Source organism: Arvicola amphibius, chromosome 1, assembly GCF_903992535.2.
Source record: "Arvicola amphibius chromosome 1, mArvAmp1.2, whole genome shotgun sequence".
NCBI lineage: Eukaryota > Metazoa > Chordata > Mammalia > Rodentia > Cricetidae > Arvicola > Arvicola amphibius.
Window position 1 is genome coordinate 98,151,846 of NC_052047.1, and position 21,496 is coordinate 98,173,341.

The window sequence follows — 21,496 nt, forward strand, 5'->3', positions numbered from 1 at the left end:
GCACTCAGTGAAGAATGTGATCTTACAGCATGCAGAAAGTGAGTTGTGTTTACAGCCTCTGATCAGAATATACATTTGGTTACAAGAGCATTAACCCTGCCCCACTTGAATAGAGGTTCTTTAGTATTTAATTTAAAGGCCTAGTGAGGTCCAGGTGTTGATCAGAATGGTACATCTAGTTACATAAGGCTTAAACCCTGCCGCACATGCACAGTGGTGCTTTAGTACTTAAGAGTCCAGTGAATTGCAGGTGTGGGATAACTTTATACATGTTATCAACTAGTCAGTGAGTCCCCACAGAACAACATAAGGTAGTTCATTGTTCTTGCTTGCCCACCATTGCTAGATAGACCCTCTTGCCAAAGACACCACACACTTTGATTGCAGGACATACAAAAATCAATTTTAAAGTTACTGGGAAACTTCCTCCCTGCCAACTAGATTTCTTGGTGTCAAAGGGTGATACCTAGACCACTGGTGGAGCAAAGTCATTGGTGAACTTGCCCACTGGTGGACCCTTCATGTTATCATGATGACCTGCCATGGCAGATACATCTCATGCTTTCTCCTGTAATAGTACAATGGTTGTCATCAGGGTAACCAGTTATTTTCTTCTTGGACTTGAGCCTGGTTCATAGGAAGGAATTCATGCCTAGAATTGTAAACATAATCAAAAGTCCATATACGGAGATATTCAAAGCTTTAATGTGTGTAGAGGCATCTACCACTGTTATTTTGCAAAGTGTGTTGTCAGACTGCTTTCTAAGTGTTTATGGTCACCCCTGTAGATTAGCTCTGCCTTCCAACCGTGAGCAGAGAAGCTTTCTTTTCCAGCAGAAAACAGAGAATGCAGAAAGTCATCACTACTTATCCAAGCCCATGTACATTTATCCAAAACTGTGACCCAGTTAGAGGTCTTTTCCATCTGAATTAATCTTTATTGTGTGTATATAATCCTTTTCTGACCATGATCACTTCTTAAAATGCTAAGTGGCATGGCTAGGACCAAGACTGCTTTGCCTTTTGGGTCTACGCAGTCCAACATGGTGGAGGTCCATTCACTGCCTCTGAGACTGCCAGGTGAGCCATCCTCACCACCTCAACTCTGGTAACCAGTTGGCCTATGCTGCCATCAAGTAACTTGCAGCACACAGCACACAAACCCCATTTAAGTGCTTGACCTCCTTAAAGAGCTAGAGTTCATAGTGGCAGCACAAACCAGGAAGCAGACATTTCAAATCCATGTAGTTTCTTGCTGCTAATGCTATATCATGGAGATTCTCTTAAAGGAGCCACAGCACTTCGGCTAGCCACCATTAAACAGAGCCCATTTGAAAACAACAACAACAACAACAAAACAACAAAACAAACTGTGGCTTCTAAGAAGCCATGCTAACCTTGGTTCGTTTGTGTCTAGATTTCTAAGCTCACTCAAGTTTTATGTGAATGTAGCTGGCCCAAGTTGGCATGCCAAGAAAGTTATAATTATAAAAAATAGATTAGATCTAAAACTTTAGACTCACAAAGATAGGATAGATGATAGAATATTTTCCTTAATTTACCAAATGTAAATGGACTAATTATCATAACAATAATTCTATCTTGATAACTGTTTTGTTATATGAAATCTTGCTACGTTAAAATTAAAACCTTCCTTTTTATGAAGACAGAAAAGGGGAGGCAGATTTCCTCTCTCTATGCTGTGAATACCATTGGTCAATAAAGAAGCTGCTTTGGGCCTATTGCAGTGCAGAACAGAACAAGGCTGGAAGTCCAAACAGATAGATACAGTGAGAGGGTAGGCAGAGTCAATGAGATGCCATGTAGCCACCAGAGTAGACAGATGCTGGATGCAGGACTAAACCTTACCGGCAGACCACAACCATGTGGCAATACACAGATTAAAGAAATGGGTTAATTTAAGATTTAAGAGCAAACTAGAAATATGCATATGCTAATAGTCTAAGCAGTGTTTTATTTAATACAGTTTCTGGGTGAGATTATTTCTGGGTGGTCATGAATGAATGAGTGGCCTCTGACAACAGAGGGAGAAGAGAGAGAGAGAGAAAGAGAGAGAGAGAGAGAGACCCTAGACAGAAGAAGGAAAATTAATCTGTTGTCCTCCCATCTTGGTCCATTATTAATGTTTACCACTCTATTGGAATATTATCTTTCTCTGAAGTTTTATGGTATTAATATATGCAGAAGTTTAACAAATTGAGAAAAGTTAAATAATTAAAAAACAATTTCACAATGTTATCTTGGTTCATTCTTTTCATCGAATCATTGGCATGAAACCTTCAGCCAAGCTAAAGCCATGTGTTTACAGACTTCAAAATCAGTAAGAGTAAGAAAACGAAGTGCCTGCCAATTCTTTTTCTATGATCGCCTGAAGAAAAAAAAAATCCTCAAGCCTCCATTTTCTCTATTTTGTAAAAGAAGCTGAAAGTACAAGTAAGATCTGGTAGGCCTTATTTAGCCATGTGATCTCTGTTCAGGGTAGCCCTACAAGTGTGTGTCTTGTGAATTACTCCATTTTAGAGGCATAGTATGTGCATGTATGATGGCTTTTTTAAAGGAGGTATACCTTTTGAAATGGTCTTACTGTAATTGATGTTGGCCTGGAACTGTGCAGCCCTGATTGGCCTGGAACACATTGCAATCCACCTTCTTAAGTCCCCTGCATGTTGGGATTACAGGTGTGAGTCATGGCACCTGGGTTTATAGAAGAATTTAAAATTGGTGCAGGTAGCAAAGACTGTCTGGCATGCTTTCTTTGTGTTTTTGCTGCTTTTTAATGCATAGCATTAATTGATGAAGCAGAACAAATGGGGATTGCCATTGGTGCACCGAGACCTTGAAGGCATCTGTTTTTGTCTCTTCTATCATCAAATGGTTTGCATAACTTCTTCACTTTTTTCCTGTGTCAATGATAAAAATCTATCTGAAGTCATTATAATGCACTAATTTACAATCTTTGTCTAACATAATGAAATAGGTGAAGAAAGTCCATCTGGTGATGGGTTTGAACTGAACAGTTGACAAGGGCATTATACTTCTGAGGTTATTGTGAGTTGTTAGGTCAAATAACAGGAGCCAAAAGATCAGTTCCAAATGTGAGTATTTTCTTAAATAAATGGATTAGTTAGCAGTGTGGGGTTGAGATTTTGAGTTTGGCATAAACTAGTATTTACTGTTAGGACAATAAAATGTTGAAATCCTTATGGTTTTCATTCTACTTATAACTTTGTCACTTCATTAGAGCAACATGCATCACACTGTGATACTTGGTTATGTGTGTTGATCTGAGTACAGTTACCCTTCTTTTTATCTCTGTAGTTGGAAATTCTAAGCTTATAAAAACAGAGAAGTGTACCATAGGCTTTCACCCACCTTTCTCCCCTTCTAATGACATTTCTAAAACAAGTTCCAGGTGTGACATTGGTAAATACTATTACTATTATTAGGGTCCTGTCTTTACTTAGTGTATACTTGGTTATGATAGCTTCCTTGCATTAATATCATACAGTTTATTTGAACATTTTCCCCCAGACAAGAATCACATTTTTATTGGTCTACATTTGTTGGGCATGATTTCAGGTTTCATAAGGATATTCACATAAGCATACCATGAATTTTAGTACAAAGTCTTAAACCCTAACCCCCTCTTTTCCTCCTGTTAGTCCACTTAGTACCCTTTAACAGTTCTGCTCCTACTTCATGTCATATACACAAGCATGATTTAATGTATCTAATAAAAGTTAGGATCTACAAATAAACGAGATCATATTTATCTTTCTGAAACGGACTTGATTCCTTCAGGTTTTATGACCAGAGTTTCTGCTGGTCTCTGTTCACAGTATATCCAGCCGTTTGCCCTTCTGCTACAGTTCTTTGGGTGCTCCAGCTGAGAGGGTAGAAATTCTTGTGAGATAATTCTCATTGACCTCAGTGCAGTCAAGCTGAGAATCTTTATTTCAGGGTCTTCAACCCCAGACTGCACAGCCATGGTTACTGTTCTTTGTGTCCAGTGTGTGTGTGTGTGTGTGAGTGTGTGAGTGTGTGTGTGTGTGTGTGTGAGAGAGAGAGAGAGAGAGAGAGAGAGAGAGAGAGAGAGAGAAGAGACAGACACACAGAGAGAGAGAGCTTCCCTGTAGTTACCATTGACCTCACTCAGCTTGAGCCAGGTGGCACTGGTTTATGACCACTCTTCCCTGCCTTCCCTGCTTCTCACTCAGAGACCTCATGTGGCTTCTTAACACATTCATTTTCAGCCATTGTCTCCTGCAAAAATAAAATTTATAGTTTATTATTCTGACTCTATTTCTCTGACTTGCAATGATGGAGCCTCTAGGCTACCAAATATTACCCTAAATTTTCTAGAATCCCATTTTTATAAGGAAACTTGCTTGTTGAAGAATATAGTATTATAAGGACTACAATAAATAGCAGACATACCCCCATATATCTAGGATTGTGGATGTTTTCAACTTTAGTAAATATGAAACATGAATTTGACTTATCATGTGTTAAATGTTCTACTTCTCAATGCCAGTAACAATTATGAATTTGTCTTATACAAGATTCATACATACTATTCTCTGAATAGCAATTTCCACATTACTATAAATCATCTAATTTATGAAAAGATAGCTTGCTTTTTCCCCTCTCTTTTCACTTTAGTTCTTTTGCTATGTGTGTGTATGCTGTGGGAGCACCTTCTGCTCCTTCAGCCAATAGTCGCTGAGATACCAGCCCACTGGGGCGTGCTCTCTCTCTCTCTCTCTCTTTAAAAAGCAGCAGCAAAAAAAAAGCAGCAGCAGCCCTCTGCTTGATCTCTTGCTCCAGCTACTAGACTCCTTTCCTGGCTGTTGTGTAGGAGGATGTTCTGTAAGTTTTTTCCCCCTCAAATAAATAACCCTTTGAATCCAAACTGGTGTGGGATTGTTTTGCGCATTATCTTATTCATATCTATATCATATTCCCCTTTAAATGTAAAAGAACATTTATAAACAATATTTGGGAATATGGATTATTTCTCTCCAAACTTCTTCCTGCTGTATGGGGGCGCTGTTATTCAGGTCTTTCATGGTATAACCTGTGTGCTAGGTTCCTCTCAGTCGGCAGTTGAGTGAAGTAATTTTTTGAGGGTGTTCACAGCAACCTTTGCTTTTACAAGTAGGACTTGGTCTCTTAGTTGGCTTTTGGTTGACTCTGTGATCTAGCCATAACACTGTGTATTGGGAGTTGACACAAAGAATGAGGAGAGGGCAGGAGAGGGTGTGGTAGGGGTCCATCCACAGGAGGGAGAAAATCAGAGTATTCTGTAGTGATATTTTATTTGTGTTTTAATAAAGAAAGCTTGCCTGAAGATCAGACTGCAAAGCTATCCACACTAGTCAGTCACAGAGGCCAGGCAGTGATTCCACACACCTTTATTCCTAATAGCCACACTAGTTAGCCAGAGAGGCTGGGTGGTGGTGGTGCATGCCTTTAATTCCAGCACAAGAGAGGAATATAAAAAGGAAAGATACAGGAGCTCAGGGTCTCAGTGTATAGTCTGAGGTTTGGTGGGGAGCATTGCAGTCTGCAGTCACTCTGAGGGCAGGTTTACCACTTTGTCTGAGCCTTGGTAGAGGTAAGAACTCTCTAGTGGTTGGCTGCTTTGCTTTCCTGATCTTCAGCTTGAACCCCAATATCTGTCTCTGGGTTTTTATTATTCACGCTACAGTAGTCCACCAGAATATGCTTAATACCCTGGAGTTGTGTGAAGAGAGCGATTAGAGGCCACAGAAGGTCTGCTACAGAGCTGGAGATGAAAGTGGAACATGACATTAAGAGGAGCAGACAGACAGGTGTAGATGTGCAGTTATCCTAGCTGCCTCCCTGGATGAAGTTGTCTGTGGATTCCTAGGCAGTGTGGCTGGAGTCATGAGATGATTCTCTATCGGTGCAAAACGTGAAAATTCAGTGTGTTCTTTCAAGGCTGATACTTATTTAAAATGAATGTATTCACCTATAATATGTATGGAATGGAATGGAAATTACAATATGCTTTATTTACAGAAAACTAAAGTGGCTTCCAGCTTAGTATTTTTATGGAATTCCTAAGTATGCTAATGAGTAGATCATTGTTTCTTGTTCCATCTCTTGGGCTCTTCTTCTCTTCTCTTGTTAGTTTTTGAAAAAATGTTTGCACCGTTGATAAGGCTTTCCACCCATGCAATAATCCAAATCAGACAATATCAAACAGTCCAAACTCTTCAGATTTATGGATGCCAGGGGCTGGGCTGTTGCCTCCAACCAAACATTCCAGACTCTTTGGGTACAGGGGCACTAGCTAAAGTCTAGACCTCCAACCAGGGACAAAAGATTGACTAAGGTGCTTATTAACATATCAAAGCAGACTCTGGCTGCAAGAATCTACCAGCATTTCTCAGGTCCTACCTGTTACAGGGTCCTACTGATGGTATATCCAGCCTCCCACCCTCAACTTGTCCAGTACAGGCCTGGGCTTCCCTTCCCTAGCTGCTCCTCCTTATAGAATCCAGCCATTTGGCTTCAGGGGTTCATTTTACCTTATTAGTCTTTTAATTGGCCTCTTGCCCACTTGGATGCATCTCCAGGTTCCCCTCTCTGTCTCTCTTGTAATCCTTTTCCCTCCCCATGGAGCTGCTCAGGCTCAGTCTGGGCATGTTCATTCTGGACAATCCCAGATGTCTGTGTCTCTGCCTTTGGCTGTTCTGTCCTCATCTACAATTCACCTTTCCTCCACCATACATAGGAGCAGTCATGGTCTCCTCTTTTTTCTTCTTTTTCATTCAGTGGCTTTTGTACATTCCTCTGTCAGTTTCCTCAAAGCTGTTACTACTGCTCCAGAGGAAGCTGTGATTGTGGAGAAAATAAATACAGTGCCCTAAGCAAAAATAGGAACATCTTGAGCCAGATTGCCAGCTGTATCAACACAACAGAAGGGCACTGCCTGATCACTGCAATGTGAGCAGCTAAAAAGTAGAAACCATCTAAAGGGCTCTTTGAATCTAGTCAAACATACCCCCAAACAACAGCAATGAGAACAAAATCCTGCTCATAGGAAACATTTGCAATTCCTTATGACTGACATATTCCATTTGGAAGCTTGTAATGCATTTACAAGACGGGATCAAATCTTTTCAAACAATTCTACTTTCAACATTCTTTTTGACAAGACAATGAAATCCTGACTCATGCTTTTTAGATTTTCTATGAAAACTCAATTTAACTCTAGGTGGAAGCATCATGAAATATGTTCCCTTTTTAACTGATTACAGGTGGTTCAATTTCATTCCTAGTATGATCTGTGTGTATATATTTACCTAGAATATCACAAAATTTATAAATATTCCAGGTTATGTATTATAAAAAGAATTTATCTCTAAGAATGATGGGGGGGCAGTGGCAAGCCGAATGTGACACACAAGTGTTCTCATTCGTTTGAAAAAATGAAAAGGAACTCTGTTCATGATATGCATGGTAAGTGCATGTGCACCAGAAGTGCAAGGTAAACACTAATTTCACCAAACTGTAAATAAAAAACCTAAAAAAAGTGCCTTGCATGTAAGATATTCTGGTACAACACTGGCACAAATATTACGGAAGTACAAACCAGTCTCATTGTATTTAAGGAGACTTCACGAAAAAGAACCCATGCCTGACACTCCTAACACAGCTGAAAATCCTGAGAACAGATAAGTCATGAGCCTAAGGAAAGACCCAATACTATTATTCTTCCAAAGTAGCAAGCCAATAAAGTGGCTGTCGTACCCATAGATCTGTCTGTGCTTCAGTCAGCGCTCCTTAGAAAAGTATCTTCCTGAAGGAGATGGAAACTAACAGAGAGACCCAAAAGTGGAAAATATAGAGAGTAAATGTGAGCCCAATTTTAAGTGGGGTGACTTCTTCTAAGCCTTCCCTTAAGGCTGCGTTATCGCCATAGTAAAGGAGGCACAAAGATTGTAAAGCCAGGGGTGATACATTGCTCCAATGAAATTACTTTCAGACAGGACACTACATAGAAGAACTATTTTACAACCAACTCTCCAGGGAAAAAAGAAAAGTAAAGGAATCCAGAATATGTGAAATAATAGTAAGGAACTAATAGAATCTGAGTTAATAATGAATTACCCATTTAGAAACAAAAATTGCAAAGTTAAAAATGTCCAAAATACATAAAAAATGATCTTGCTTTTTTCTAGGTTGAAAAGAATACATCAAATGATGTCTTCACAAGGAATGCTGCAGAAGCACCCCCATCATAAAGGGGAAATACTCTAAAAAATAACAACCCTGCAGCTCCAGATCCTGAAAACACGAACAGATTGCGGCCAGGGTCATAGAATGGAAATAATGAAAGATGGTAGCGGCCAATATAGCCATTTTATAGCAATTAGAGCAAGTGTGATAGTGGCAATAAGGCCAGCACTCTGTGCCCAAAACTCAAATAGCACATAAACCCAAGTCACTGCTTCGCTCTTGCCTTAGGAAAAGTATCAGTTTTCTTGGCCTCCACTGACTCATCCTTATCAATTAAGTTGTCCAGTTATTCATCCTCACCTCTCACCAACTGCCCCATCCACTCCTTTCTCTGAAGCTTCCTACCAGATGTGGCTTTCTCACCTCTGGCTGGTTGCAGGTACTGCTCTGTCTTTCTGGCTTAATTTGTCTTCACTGCTCTCCACCTAAGAGCCTATAGTGCTGGCCCAAGTCTGACACATAAGCCTTCTGTGTGCTCCAGTAGTTCCCTGTACTGCACGTGTATAGAATATGACCAGTGTGGACATTCTGTCCATCTGATGTGGGAGGGTTATATCGTATGGTTGCTGAATAGTGGATCTTGTCATGAGTCTACTGCTTGTCCTAGTACATGGCTGTTGAATAGGTAACAATGGAAAACTATCCAGCATTTAGCTAGATGATAACAAAGTCTGGGTGCAACCATTGGCATATTGCATTCTTCTCATTTTGTGAGGTAGTGTTGAGGTTAAGCTTTTCTGTCTAGTTTCTGCTCAAGTGCATCCTTGCTCCTTTGAAACTCCTCCCTTAGGACCAGTCCTTCTGCCCAAGTGCTACCTCTAAATATTATCCATATCACCAAATACTTTCATAGAGTAGGCAAGGCAAGTGGGTAGTAGCAATCTATGCAGAGGGTCCTCATTCCCATAAGAAATCAGGCTGAGAAATCCATAGGGAACAGGCCAATAAGTAGTGATCCTCCTTGGCTTCTCTCTCTCTTTCTCTCTCCCTCTCTCCCTCCCTTGTTCCCTCCCTGCCTCCCTCCCTCCCCCTTCTCTCGCTCTCTGTTTGAATGTGTTGAAAGACAAGGTATATATAGAGAGGTCAGAGGACACCTGATGGAGCACTCTCATTGGTTAATAAAGAAATTGCCTTGTCTTTTTGATAGGGCAGGATTTAGGTGGGTGGAGTAGAGAGAACAGGAAGAAGGAAGTGAGGCACATGCCTCGGACAATCTCCATGCCTCTCCTCTCTGAGTCAGATGCCATGAAGCCAGCCACCATGTCAGACGTGCTGAATCTTTCCCAGTAAGACACCACTCGTGGTGTTACACAGATTATTAGATATGGGATAGTCAAGATGTGAGTAAGAGGATGAAACTAATGGGCCAGAAAGTGTTTAAATGAATACAATTTGTGTGTTGTTATTTTGAGTGTAAAGCTAGCCGTGTGGGATCCGGGCAGGATGAAAAGCAAGGCTGCCCGCAGCTCCTCACCACAGACACCATCTGGGAGTTGGTTTAATTCTATCATGGATTCCAGGGATGGAATTCAGGTTATCAGGCTGGTATGGAAAATGGTCTTAGGTGCTGAGCCATTTCAGTGGCCCCTTTCCCCAGTTTTCTTCCCATTAACATTCTTTCCATTAAAAAATAAAACAGAGAAGTGTTTCTTATATTCCTCTCCCTCCCTAAATAAGCAAATGCTTGTAAAATCCCCAAGCCCTAAGACACTCTCCCTGCCTGTCTCTCCCTGTGGGTCTCAGTGAAGAGCACCTGGGAAATGATCTCCCAACTGCACTTGTCCAGGCCATGGACCAGGTATACCTGGAGCTGGTAACACAGAGCATTGATCTCCTGCTTGGTCATCTTGAGGGGGCACACCCAAAGAGCCCTGTGCACATGCCAGAGGGATCTTTGTGAAAGACCAGCATACAGGGCTCCAGGTGTGAGTTTACCAAGCACAGCTGCTGGTGCATTGACAGCAGAACCTGGAAGGAGAAGAACGTGGCCCAGCTATGTGTGTTGAATATAGTTGAACAAATGTCCTTATAGTATGGTTGAGCATTCTTTGGGTATATGCCCAAGAGTGGAATTGTTGGGTCTTGAGGTATGTTGATACCCAATTTTCTGATAAACCACCATACTGATTTCCAAAGTGGTTGCACAGGTTCGCATTCCCACCATCAATGGAGGAGTGTTCCCCTAACTCCAAATCCTCTCCAGCATAATCTATCATTAGTGTGTTTGATCTTAGCCATTCTTACAGGTGTAAGATGGTATCTTAGTGTTGTTTTGATTTTTATTTCTCTGATGGCTAAGGATGTTGAACCTTTCCTTAAATGTCTTACAGCCATTTGAGATTCATCTGAGAATTCTGTGTCATTCTGTACCCCATTTTTAATTGAATTATTTATCTTACATGTGGTTGCAAGCTTTGAATTTTCAGATAAATGTTTTTAATTTCGAGTACTCATAAAACTCAAAGCATGAAATGGATCATAGAGGAGAACAGACCTGGAGGGAAGTGGGATGGCAGAGGAAATGCACTATGGAAGGGGTAAGAAAACCTTGCAAGTGGAAAGTTTTAATCAGGGATGGGAGAAGTGTGGTGGTGGGGAAAGGGTTAGCCAAAACTAAGCACGGAGGAAAAAATCCTTTTGGAAAAATACTACATTTGAAGTCATTTAAAACCATTTGAGGGGCTGGTTAAATAGTTTAGCATGTGAAGGTGCTTGATGCCAGCCATATGCTGTTGAGTTTGGTGTTGGGAAACTACATGGTAGAAGGTAAGAAAATGATCCAGAAAGTGATGCTCTGACCTCTACACATGGACCGTGGCTTGCCACCAAGCCTAATGAATGGAGTTGCATCCTTGGAAACCTAAGTAAAACAACTGAATGAAGGAGCCCTGCATGCATGGATAATGTTCCTCCCAAAGATTAAGTTGACTAAACAAAGGTTCCAATACTGTGAGATAGTTCCCTCTGAGCTGTGACAGACGGGGCTCCTGTCAAACATGACAGGCTGCTGCCAATGTCATTATTTACACATGAGGATTAGATTGTTGGACGATTCTGAACACACTATACACTTGAGATATAGGACATTTAGAAGTCATGTGGTATCTGTGCTGGCTTGCTTGCACAGTACTAGAACCTTCTATGCAAGCTACTGGATGAGGAAAGTTGGCAATGATTCTACCCATCTGTAGACCCTGCATGTATAGAAGATTTCTCCTTAAACATGTCACCAAGACATTATGTCAACAGTGTGTACAATACCAAGAAACAGTTTAAAATATTTTTATAGCATGTTTTAATAAAAAATTATTATAACCTTACATGCCGAAATATATATACTGTGTCAAGAAATGTTGGATTGTCATTTTTGTCAGTAGCTCCTCATAGGATTCAGCAGCAACTAAAAAGAAAAGCAAGAATTATCAGTAGTATCAAGAACATCATTGGTGGCAGCATCAGGATGAGCAGTAACAGAGGCATCACCAGTAGAATCTTATGTAGTGTCATGTCACAATGAATGTCATTGTATTTGAGAAGTGGTCACAATGTGGAGTCTTATTTTATTGGTGTTATGCTCACATGTTGCTTCTTTGGGGGTGTTTATTTCCAAAGTGATGCTATCCACATAAGTCACAGTGTATGGAAACAGAAAAATAGAAACTAATATCTAACAGTTACATTTCTCTGTTTAGCCATTCAGACAACACAAGTTTCATGTTAGATGTATTTTCAATACGATTGGAAAAGATAAGCATTTTTTCTAGTTTTAGGTAACGCCTAAAGAGTCCTATAGATAGCACAAAATTTATTTATCATATGTATTGGTGCCAAAAAGAATTGGATTTCTAGTGGATATATCATCATCTATTTTAAACCACTGCTATGGTTTAACTTACCTTGTAAAACTTATAATTTTAATGCATGTCACATGTTAAATTAGGTTGAATACCCACATCATCACTGTTGCCACGAATTTGAGAAACCATATTCCGGATGATATCATGAGCAGTGCCATGGTTGCTTCCCAAAATGGCAGAAACTTGGAGGGATTATTTGTTGCATAGTGGGTGTATTCAGCTGGATTGGTAGCACTGAAATACTCATTAGCACTCTGAGGGTCGAAAGCATCACCTGGGGCATGAACAAGAGCAGATTCCTGATCAGTAGTGAAGCTACCACACTTGTGTTCTCTTCTAAGCAGGTTTCAAGAACAGGGTCAGAATGTTGCCGAGGGGGAGAGAATGAGGAGGAAGGTGAGAAAATGGTGTTCATGGATTACAGTACCTATAGCCAAGCTGCAGCCCAGTAGGGCTACAGTGCTTCCACTGCCCAGCCAACTCAAGGATATGCACAGACCACCCAGGCATATGGGCAACAAAGCTATGGAACCTATGGACAGCCTACTGATGTCAGCTATACCCAGGCTCAGAGCACTGCCACCTACAGCCCGAATGCATATGCAACTTCTTATGGACAGCCTCCCACTGGTGATACCACTCCAACTGCCCCCATGCATACAGCCAGCCTGTACAAGGATATGGCACTGGTGCTTATGACATCACCACTGCTCCAGTCACCACAACCCAGGCCTCTTGTGCAGCTCATTCTGCATATGGCACCCAGCCTATGGCCAGCAGCCAGCAGGCACTGCACCTACAAGACCACAGGATGGTAACGAGCCTGCTGAGACTAGTCAAGCTAAATCTAGCACAGGGGGTTATAACCAGCCCAGCCTAGGGTATGGACAGAGTAACTTCTGATATCCCAGGTACGTGGGAGCTACCCCACACCTCCATCCTATCCTCCTACCAGCTACTCCTCTTCACAGCCAACTAGTTACGATCAGAGCAGTTACTCTTAGCAGAACATCTATTGCTAACCTAGCAACCATGGACAGCAGAGTCGCTATGGTCCACAAAGCAGCTATGGGCAGCAGCCTCCCACTAGTTACCACCCTCAGACTGGATCCTACAGCCAGGCTCCAAGTCAATATAGCCAACCCAGCAGCAGCTACGGGCAGCAGAGTTCACTGTGACAGAACCACACCACATGGTGTCGGGGGCAGGAGTCTGAAGGATTTTCCGTACCAGGAGAGAAACAGAGCATGAGTGGCCCTGATAACTGGGAGAGGAGAAGAAGGGGATTTAATCGTGGAGGCATGAGCAGAGGTGGGCAGGGAGGAGGACATGGTAGAATGGGTGCTAGAGAGCAAGGTGGCATCATTAAGCCCTGTAGACCCATGGATGAAGGACCAGGTCCTGATCGAGGCATTTCTATAGATCCTGGTGAAGATTCTGACAACACATCAATTTATATGCAAAGTTTAAATGACAGTGTGACTCTGCATGATCTGGCAGACTTCTTTAAGCATGGAGGGGTTGACAAGATGTACAAGAGAACTGGGCATGTCATGATCCACATCTATTTGGATAAGCAGACAGGAAAGCATAAAGGGGATGCCACAGTGTCCTATGAAGATCTGCCAACTGCCAAGGCTGCTGTGGAATGGTTTGATGGAAGAGATTTTCAAGAAGCAAACTTAAAGCTTCTCTTGCCCGAAAGAAGTCTCCAATGAATAGGATGAGGAGTGGCATGGCACCTCATGAGTGCAGAGGGATGCCACCACCACTCCATGGAGGTCCTAGAGGCCCAGGACATCCCAGAGGGCCCATGGGTCACATGAAGGGCCTTGGAAGAGACAGAAGAGGCTTCTGCCATGAGAACTCTGGAGCTCCCAAGGGACCCCATGTGAAGGAAGATATGTCCGGCACCAAGATGGAGATTGGAGGGTCCCAATTGGGGCTATGAAAACCAGAACATCACCTGGAAACAGAATGCAAATGGAGTAACGCCCCAAGGCTGAGTGCTTCCTCCCACCACCTTTCCTACCTCCTTGTTGTGATCGTGGCCAAGGAACTGGTGGCATGCAGGGGGGAAGAGGCAGATTTATGGGCCATGATGGTCCTAGAGAAATGTTCGTAGGTGGAAGAGGTGGAGAGAGAAGATGCTCCGGAGGTGCCCATAGGTTGGACAGAGGTGGCTTTGGTGGAGGAATATGACGTGGTCCTGGGGATCCTTCTGGATCATTGATGGAACAGTTCTCAGGAAGAAGAGTTAGACCTGGAGGAACTGCATCAATGGATAAAGACGAGAACTGTCACGAACTTAGAGATCAGACCTACTAAAGAGACCTGCAGAGCTGCATTGATGACCAGATTTAGTTTTTAAACCAGGAGATGTTTTAAATTTATAAATCCATATCTATAAGTTTGGCCACAAAATTATGAGTATTCCTCATGTGTACTTTAGCATTTTCACTTTTTATGAAGAAACATTAAAACAAGTTAAACGGTGGTGGGTTTAGTTTTTTTTTTTCCTTTCATGATGGTTGTTTTAAGACTTAACCATGGGAACCCCTGTTGATCATATCCATGATCATTGTGGAGAAACCAGAGGGCCTCTAAGTGTAACAAAATTTTTGGTTGTGATGTTTTTCATAAACATTCCAAATGTTTTAAACTGTCAAAATAAGAATGTTGCAGAGGTTCCATGGTGTCACCAGTGTGTCTACCAGGAGCAAGCTCAGCATCAGCATGAGGGCTCCCCCTTTCATGCCCAGTGTAAGTCCTAAAGAACCTGTGTGATCCAGGGTGGTGTCCTAAAGTGTAATTTTCTCAGATGCCCAAAGAGTGTCACCTCTGTCACTTGTACCTGGACATGATGGTAATTCAGGATTGGCTCTAGGCTGGGACACATCGCCATCGTCATAATTTGCAAGATGTAATCCTTCCGGCTTTGTTTCTTCAACCTTTAAGGAAATTTTGAGATGTAAGTTTCCATTAAAAATTTCACTGATTTTTATTCACTTTAGAAGAACTTATCTGTTAATGCCAGGGTCTTGATTTATAGTCCCTAAATATTTTTTTGCTCAGAAAAATTTTATCACTATATCCACTGATATCGTGTAACCTTTGCTTCATTTCTGTTTGAATCAAAGTCCAGTGTTTGAGAATCTTAAAAGGGGACCTGCTCAGCTTTATGTGTTTGTGTGTGTGTGTGTGTTTGTGTGTGTGTAGTGACCAGAGAATAACCTTTATAATGGGCCTCTCTCTTTTCACCTGGTGAGGCTGCTCTGGTGGCATGCACGGAGAAAGAGGCAAACTTATTGACCGTGGTGGTCCTGGAGAAATGTCTCGAGTTGTTGGAGATAGAGGCGGCTTCTGAGGTGCTCGTAGCTTGGACCGAGGTGGCTTTGGTGGAGGAACACGACGTGGTCCTGGGGATCCTTCTGGATCATTGATGGAACAGTTCTCAGGAAGAAGAGTTAGACCTGGAGGAACTGCATCAATGGATAAAGACGAGAACTGTCACGAACTTAGAGATCAGACCTACTAAAGAGACCTGCAGAGCTGCATTGATGACCAGATGTAGTTTTTAAACCAGGAGATGTTTTAAATTTATAAATCCATATCTATAAGTTTGGCCACAAAATTATGAGTATTCCTCATGTGTACTTTAGCATTTTCACTTTTTATGAAGAAACATTAAAACAAGTTAAACGGTGGTGGGTTTAGTTTTTTTTTTTTCCTTTCATGATGGTTGTTTTAAGACTTAACCATGGGAACCCCTGTTGATCATATCCATGATCATTGTGGAGAAACCAGAGGGCCTCTAAGTGTAACAAAATTTTTGGTTGTGATGTTTTTCATAAACATTCCAAATGTTTTAAACTGTCAAAATAAGAATGTTGCAGAGGTTCCATGGTGTCACCAGTGTGTCTACCAGGAGCAAGCTCAGCATCAGCATGAGGGCTCCCCCTTTCATGCCCAGTGTAAGTCCTAAAGAACCTGTGTGATCCAGGGTGGTGTCCTAAAGTGTAATTTTCTCAGATGCCCAAAGAGTGTCACCTCTGTCACTTGTACCTGGACATAATGGTAATTCAGGATTGGCTCTAGGCTGGGACACATCGCCATCGTCATAATTTGCAAGATGTAATCCTTCCGGCTTTGTTTCTTCAACCTTTAAGGAAATTTTGAGATGTAAGTTTCCATTAAAAATTTCACAGACTTTATTCACTTTAGAAGAACTTATCTGTTAATGCCAGGGTCTTGATTTATAGTCCCCAAATATTTATTTGCTCAGAAAAATTTTATCACTATATCCACTGATATCGTGTAACCTTTGCTTCATTTCTGTTTGAATCAAAGTCCAGTGTTTGAGAATCTTAAAAGGGGACCTGCTCAGCTTTATGTGTGTGTGTGTGTGTGTGTGTGTGTGTGTATGTGTGTGTAGTGAGCAGAGAACAACCTTTATAACGGGCCTCTCTGTTTTCACCTGGTGAGGCTGCTCTGGTGGCATGCACGGAGGAAGAGGCAGACTTATGGACCGCAGTGGTCCTGGAGAAATGTCCTGAGTTGTTGGAGATAGAGGTGGCTTCTGAGGTGCCCGTAGCTTGGACCGAGGTGGCTTTGGTGGAGGAACACGACGTGGTCCTGGGGATCCTTCTGGATCATTGATGGAACAGTTCTCAGGAAGAAGAGTTAGACCTGGAGGACCTGCATCAATGGATAAAGACGAGAACTGTCACGAACTTAGAGATCAGACCTACTAAAGAGACCTGCAGAGCTGCAATGATGACCAGATTTAGTTTTTAAACCAGGAGATGTTTTAAATTTATAAATCCATATCTATAAGTTTGGCCACAAAATTATGAGTATTCCTCATGTGTACTTTAGCATTTTCACTTTTTATGAAGAAACATTAAAACAAGTTAAACGGTGGTGGGTTTAGTTTTTTTTTTTCCTTTCAGGATTGTTGTTTTAAGACTTAACCATGGGAACCCCTGTTGAGCATATTCATGATCATTGTGGAGAAACCAGAGGGCCTCTAAGTGTAACAAAATTTTTGGTTGTGATGTTTTTCATAAACATTCCAAATGTTTAAAACTGTCAAAAGAATAATGTTGCAGAGGATCCATGGTGTCACCAGTGTGGCTACCAGGAGCAAGCTCAGCATCAGCATGAGGGCTCCCCCTTTCATGCCCAGTGTAAGTCCTAAAGAACCTGTGTGATCCAGGGTGGTGTCCTAAAGTGTAATTTTCTCAGATGCCCAAAGAGTGTCACCTCTGTCACTTGTACCTGGACATGATGGTAATTCAGGATTGGCTGTAGGCTGGGACACATCGCCATCGTCATAATTTGCAAGAAGTAATCCTTCCGGCTTTGTTTCTTCAACCTTTAAGGAAATTTTGAGATGTAAGTTTCCATTAAAAATTTCACTGATTTATATTCACTTTAGAAGAACTTATCTGTTAATGCCAGGGTCTTGATTTATAGTCCCCAAATATTTATTTGCTCAGAAAAATTTTATCACTATATCCACTGATATCGTGTAACCTTTGCTTCATTTCTGTTTGAATCAAAGTCCAGTGTTTGAGAATCTTAAAAGGGGAACTGCTCAGCTTTATGTGTGTGTGTGTGTGTGTGTGTGTGTGTGTGTGTGTAGTGAGCAGAGAATAACCTTTATAATGGGCCTGTCTGTTTTCACCTGGTGAGGCTGCTCTGGTGGCATGCACGGAGAAAGAGGCAAACTTATTGACCGTGGTGGTCCTGGAGAAATGTCTCGAGTTGGTGGAGATAGAGGCGGCTTCTGAGGTGCTCGTAGCTTGGACCGAGGTGGCTTTGGTGGAGGAACACGACGTGGTCCTGGGGATCCTTCTGGATCATTGATGGAACAGTTCTCAGGAAGAAGAGTTAGACCTGGAGGAACTGCATCAATGGATAAAGACGAGAACTGTCACGAACTTAGAGATCAGACCTACTAAAGAGACCTGCAGAGCTGCATTGATGACCAGATGTAGTTTTTAAACCAGGAGATGTTTTAAATTTATAAATCCATATCTATAAGTTTGGCCACAAAATTATGAGTATTCCTCATGTGTACTTTAGCATTTTCACTTTTTATGAAGAAACATTAAAACAAGTTAAACGGTGGTGGGTTTAGTTTTTTTTTTTCCTTTCAAGATGGTTGTTTTAAGACTTAACCATGGGAACCCCTGTTGATCATATCCATGATCATTGTGGAGAAACCAGAGGGCCTCTAAGTGTAACAAAATTTTTGGTTGTGATGTTTTTCATAAACATTCCAAATGTTTAAAACTGTCAAAAGAATAATGTTGCAGAGGATCCATGGTGTCACCAGTGTGTCTACCAGGAGCAAGCTCAGCATCAGCATGAGGGCTCCCCCTTTCATGCCCAGTGTAAGTCCTAAAGAACCTGTGTGATCCAGGGTGGTGTCCTATAGTGTAATTTTCTCAGATGCCCAAAGAGTGTCACCTCTGTCACTTGTACCTGGACATGATGGTAATTCAGGATTGGCGGTAGGCTGGGACACATCGCCATCGTCATAATTTGAACGAAGTAATCCTTCCGGCTTTGTTTCTTCAACCTTTAAGGAAATTTTGAGATGTAAGTTTCCATTAAAAATTTCACTGATTTTTATTCACTTTAGAAGAACTTATCTGTTAATGCCAGGGTCTTGATTTATAGTCCCTAAATATTTTTTTGCTCAGAAAAATTTTATCACTATATCCACTGATATCGTGTAACCTTTGCTTCATTTCTGTTTGAATCAAAGTCCAGTGTTTGAGAATCTTAAAAGGGGAACTGCTCAGCTTTGTGTGTGTGTGTGTGTGTGTGTGTGTGTGTGTGTGTGTTTGTGTGTGTGTAGTGACCAGAGAATAACCTTTATAATGGGCCTCTCTCTTTTCACCTGGTGAGGCTGCTCTGGTGGCATGCACGGAGAAAGAGGCAAACTTATTGACCGTGGTGGTCCTGGAGAAATGTCTCGAGTTGTTGGAGATAGAGGCGGCTTCTGAGGTGCTCGTAGCTTGGACCGAGGTGGCTTTGGTGGAGGAACACGACGTGGTCCTGGGGATCCTTCTGGATCATTGATGGAACAGTTCTCAGGAAGAAGAGTTAGACCTGGAGGAACTGCATCAATGGATAAAGACGAGAACTGTCACGAACTTAGAGATCAGACCTACTAAAGAGACCTGCAGAGCTGCATTGATGACCAGATTTAGTTTTTAAACCAGGAGATGTTTTAAATTTATAAATCCATATCTATAAGTTTGGCCACAAAATTATGAGTATTCCTCATGTGTACTTTAGCATTTTCACTTTTTATGAAGAAACATTAAAACAAGTTAAACGGTGGTGGGTTTAGTTTTTTTTTTTCCTTTCATGATGGTTGTTTTAAGACTTAACCATGGGAACCCCTGTTGATCATATCCATGATCATTGTGGAGAAACCAGAGGGCCTCTAAGTGTAACAAAATTTTTGGTTGTGATGTTTTTCATAAACATTCCAAATGTTTTAAACTGTCAAAATAAGAATGTTGCAGAGGTTCCATGGTGTCACCAGTGTGTCTACCAGGAGCAAGCTCAGCATCAGCATGAGGGCTCCCCCTTTCATGCCCAGTGTAAGTCCTAAAGAACCTGTGTGATCCAGGGTGGTGTCCTAAAGTGTAATTTTCTCAGATGCCCAAAGAGTGTCACCTCTGTCACTTGTACCTGGACATGATGGTAATTCAGGATTGGCTGTAGGCTGGGACACATCGCCATCGTCATAATTTGCAAGAAGTAATCCTTCCGGCTTTGTTTCTTCAACCTTTAAGGAAATTTTGAGATGTAAGTTTCCATTAAAAATTTCACTGATTTTTATTCACTTTAGAAGAACTTATCTGTTAATGCCAGGGTCTTGATTTATAGTCCCTAAATATTTATTTGCTCAGAAAAATTTTATCACTATATCCACTGATATCGTGTAACCTTTGCTTCATTTCTGTTTGAATCAAAGTCCAGTGTTTGAGAATTTTTAAAGGGGAACTGCTCAGCTTTATGTGTGTGTGTGTTTGTATGTGAGTGTGTGTAGTGAGCAGAGAATAACCTTTATAATGGGCCTCTCTGTTTTCACCTGGTGAGGCTGCTCTGGTGGCATGCACGGAGGAAGAGGCAGAGTAATGGACTGTAGTGGTCCTGGAGAAATGTCCTGAGTTGTTGGAGATAGTGGTGGCTTCTGAGGTGCCCATAGCTTGGACCGAGGTGGCTTTGGTGGAGGAACATGACGTGGTCCTGGCGATCCTTCTGGATCATTGATGGAACAGTTCTCAGGAAGAAGAGTTAGACCTGGAGGACCTGCATCAATGGATAAAGACGAGAACTGTCACGAACTTAGAGATCAGACCTACTAAAGAGACCTGCAGAGCTGCAATGATGACCAGATTTAGTTTTTAAACCAGGAGATATTTTAAATTTATAAATCCATATCTATAAGTTTGGCCACAAAATTATGAGTATTCCTCATGTGTACTTTAGCATTTTCACTTTTTATGAAGAAACATTAAAACAAGTTAAACGGTGGTGGGTTTAGTTTTTTTTTTTCCTTTCATGATGGTTGTTTTAAGACTTAACCATGGGAACCCCTGTTGATCATATCCATGATCATTGTGGAGAAACCAGAGGGCCTCTAAGTGTAACAAAATTTTTGGTTGTGATGTTTTTCATAAACATTCCAAATGTTTTAAACTGTCAAAATAAGAATGTTGCAGAGGTTCCATGGTGTCACCAGTGTGTCTACCAGGAGCAAGCTCAGCATCAGCATGAGGGCTCCCCCTTTCATGCCCAGTGTAAGTCCTAAAGAACCTGTGTGATCCAGGGTGGTGTCCTAAAGTGTAATTTTCTCAGATGCCCAAAGAGTGTCACCTCTGTCACTTGTACCTGGACATAATGGTAATTCAGGATTGGCTCTAGGCTGGGACACATCGCCATCGTCATAATTTGCAAGATGTAATCCTTCCGGCTTTGTTTCTTCAACCTTTAAGGAAATTTTGAGATGTAAGTTTCCATTAAAAATTTCACTGATTTATATTCACTTTAGAAGAACTTATCTGTTAATGCCAGGGTCTTGATTTATAGGCCCCAAATATTTATTTGCTCAGAAAAATTTTATCACTATATCCACTGATATCGTGTAACCTTTGCTTCATTTCTGTTTGAATCAAAGTCCAGTGTTTGAGAATCTTAAAAGGGGAACTGCTCAGCTTTGTGTGTGTGTGTGTGTGTGTGTGTGTGTGTGTGTGTGTGTGTGTGTGTGTGTAGTGACCAGAGAATAACCTTTATAATGGGCCTCTCTCTTTTCACCT

At 41.5% G+C, this 21,496-nt stretch overlaps 1 pseudogene; it reads left to right on the forward strand.

Moving 5' to 3' along the window:
* The first annotated feature begins 10,809 nt into the window (after positions 1-10,809).
* Positions 10,810-14,265, forward strand: LOC119807283 (annotated as a pseudogene).
* The last annotated feature ends 7,231 nt before the right edge of the window (positions 14,266-21,496 follow it).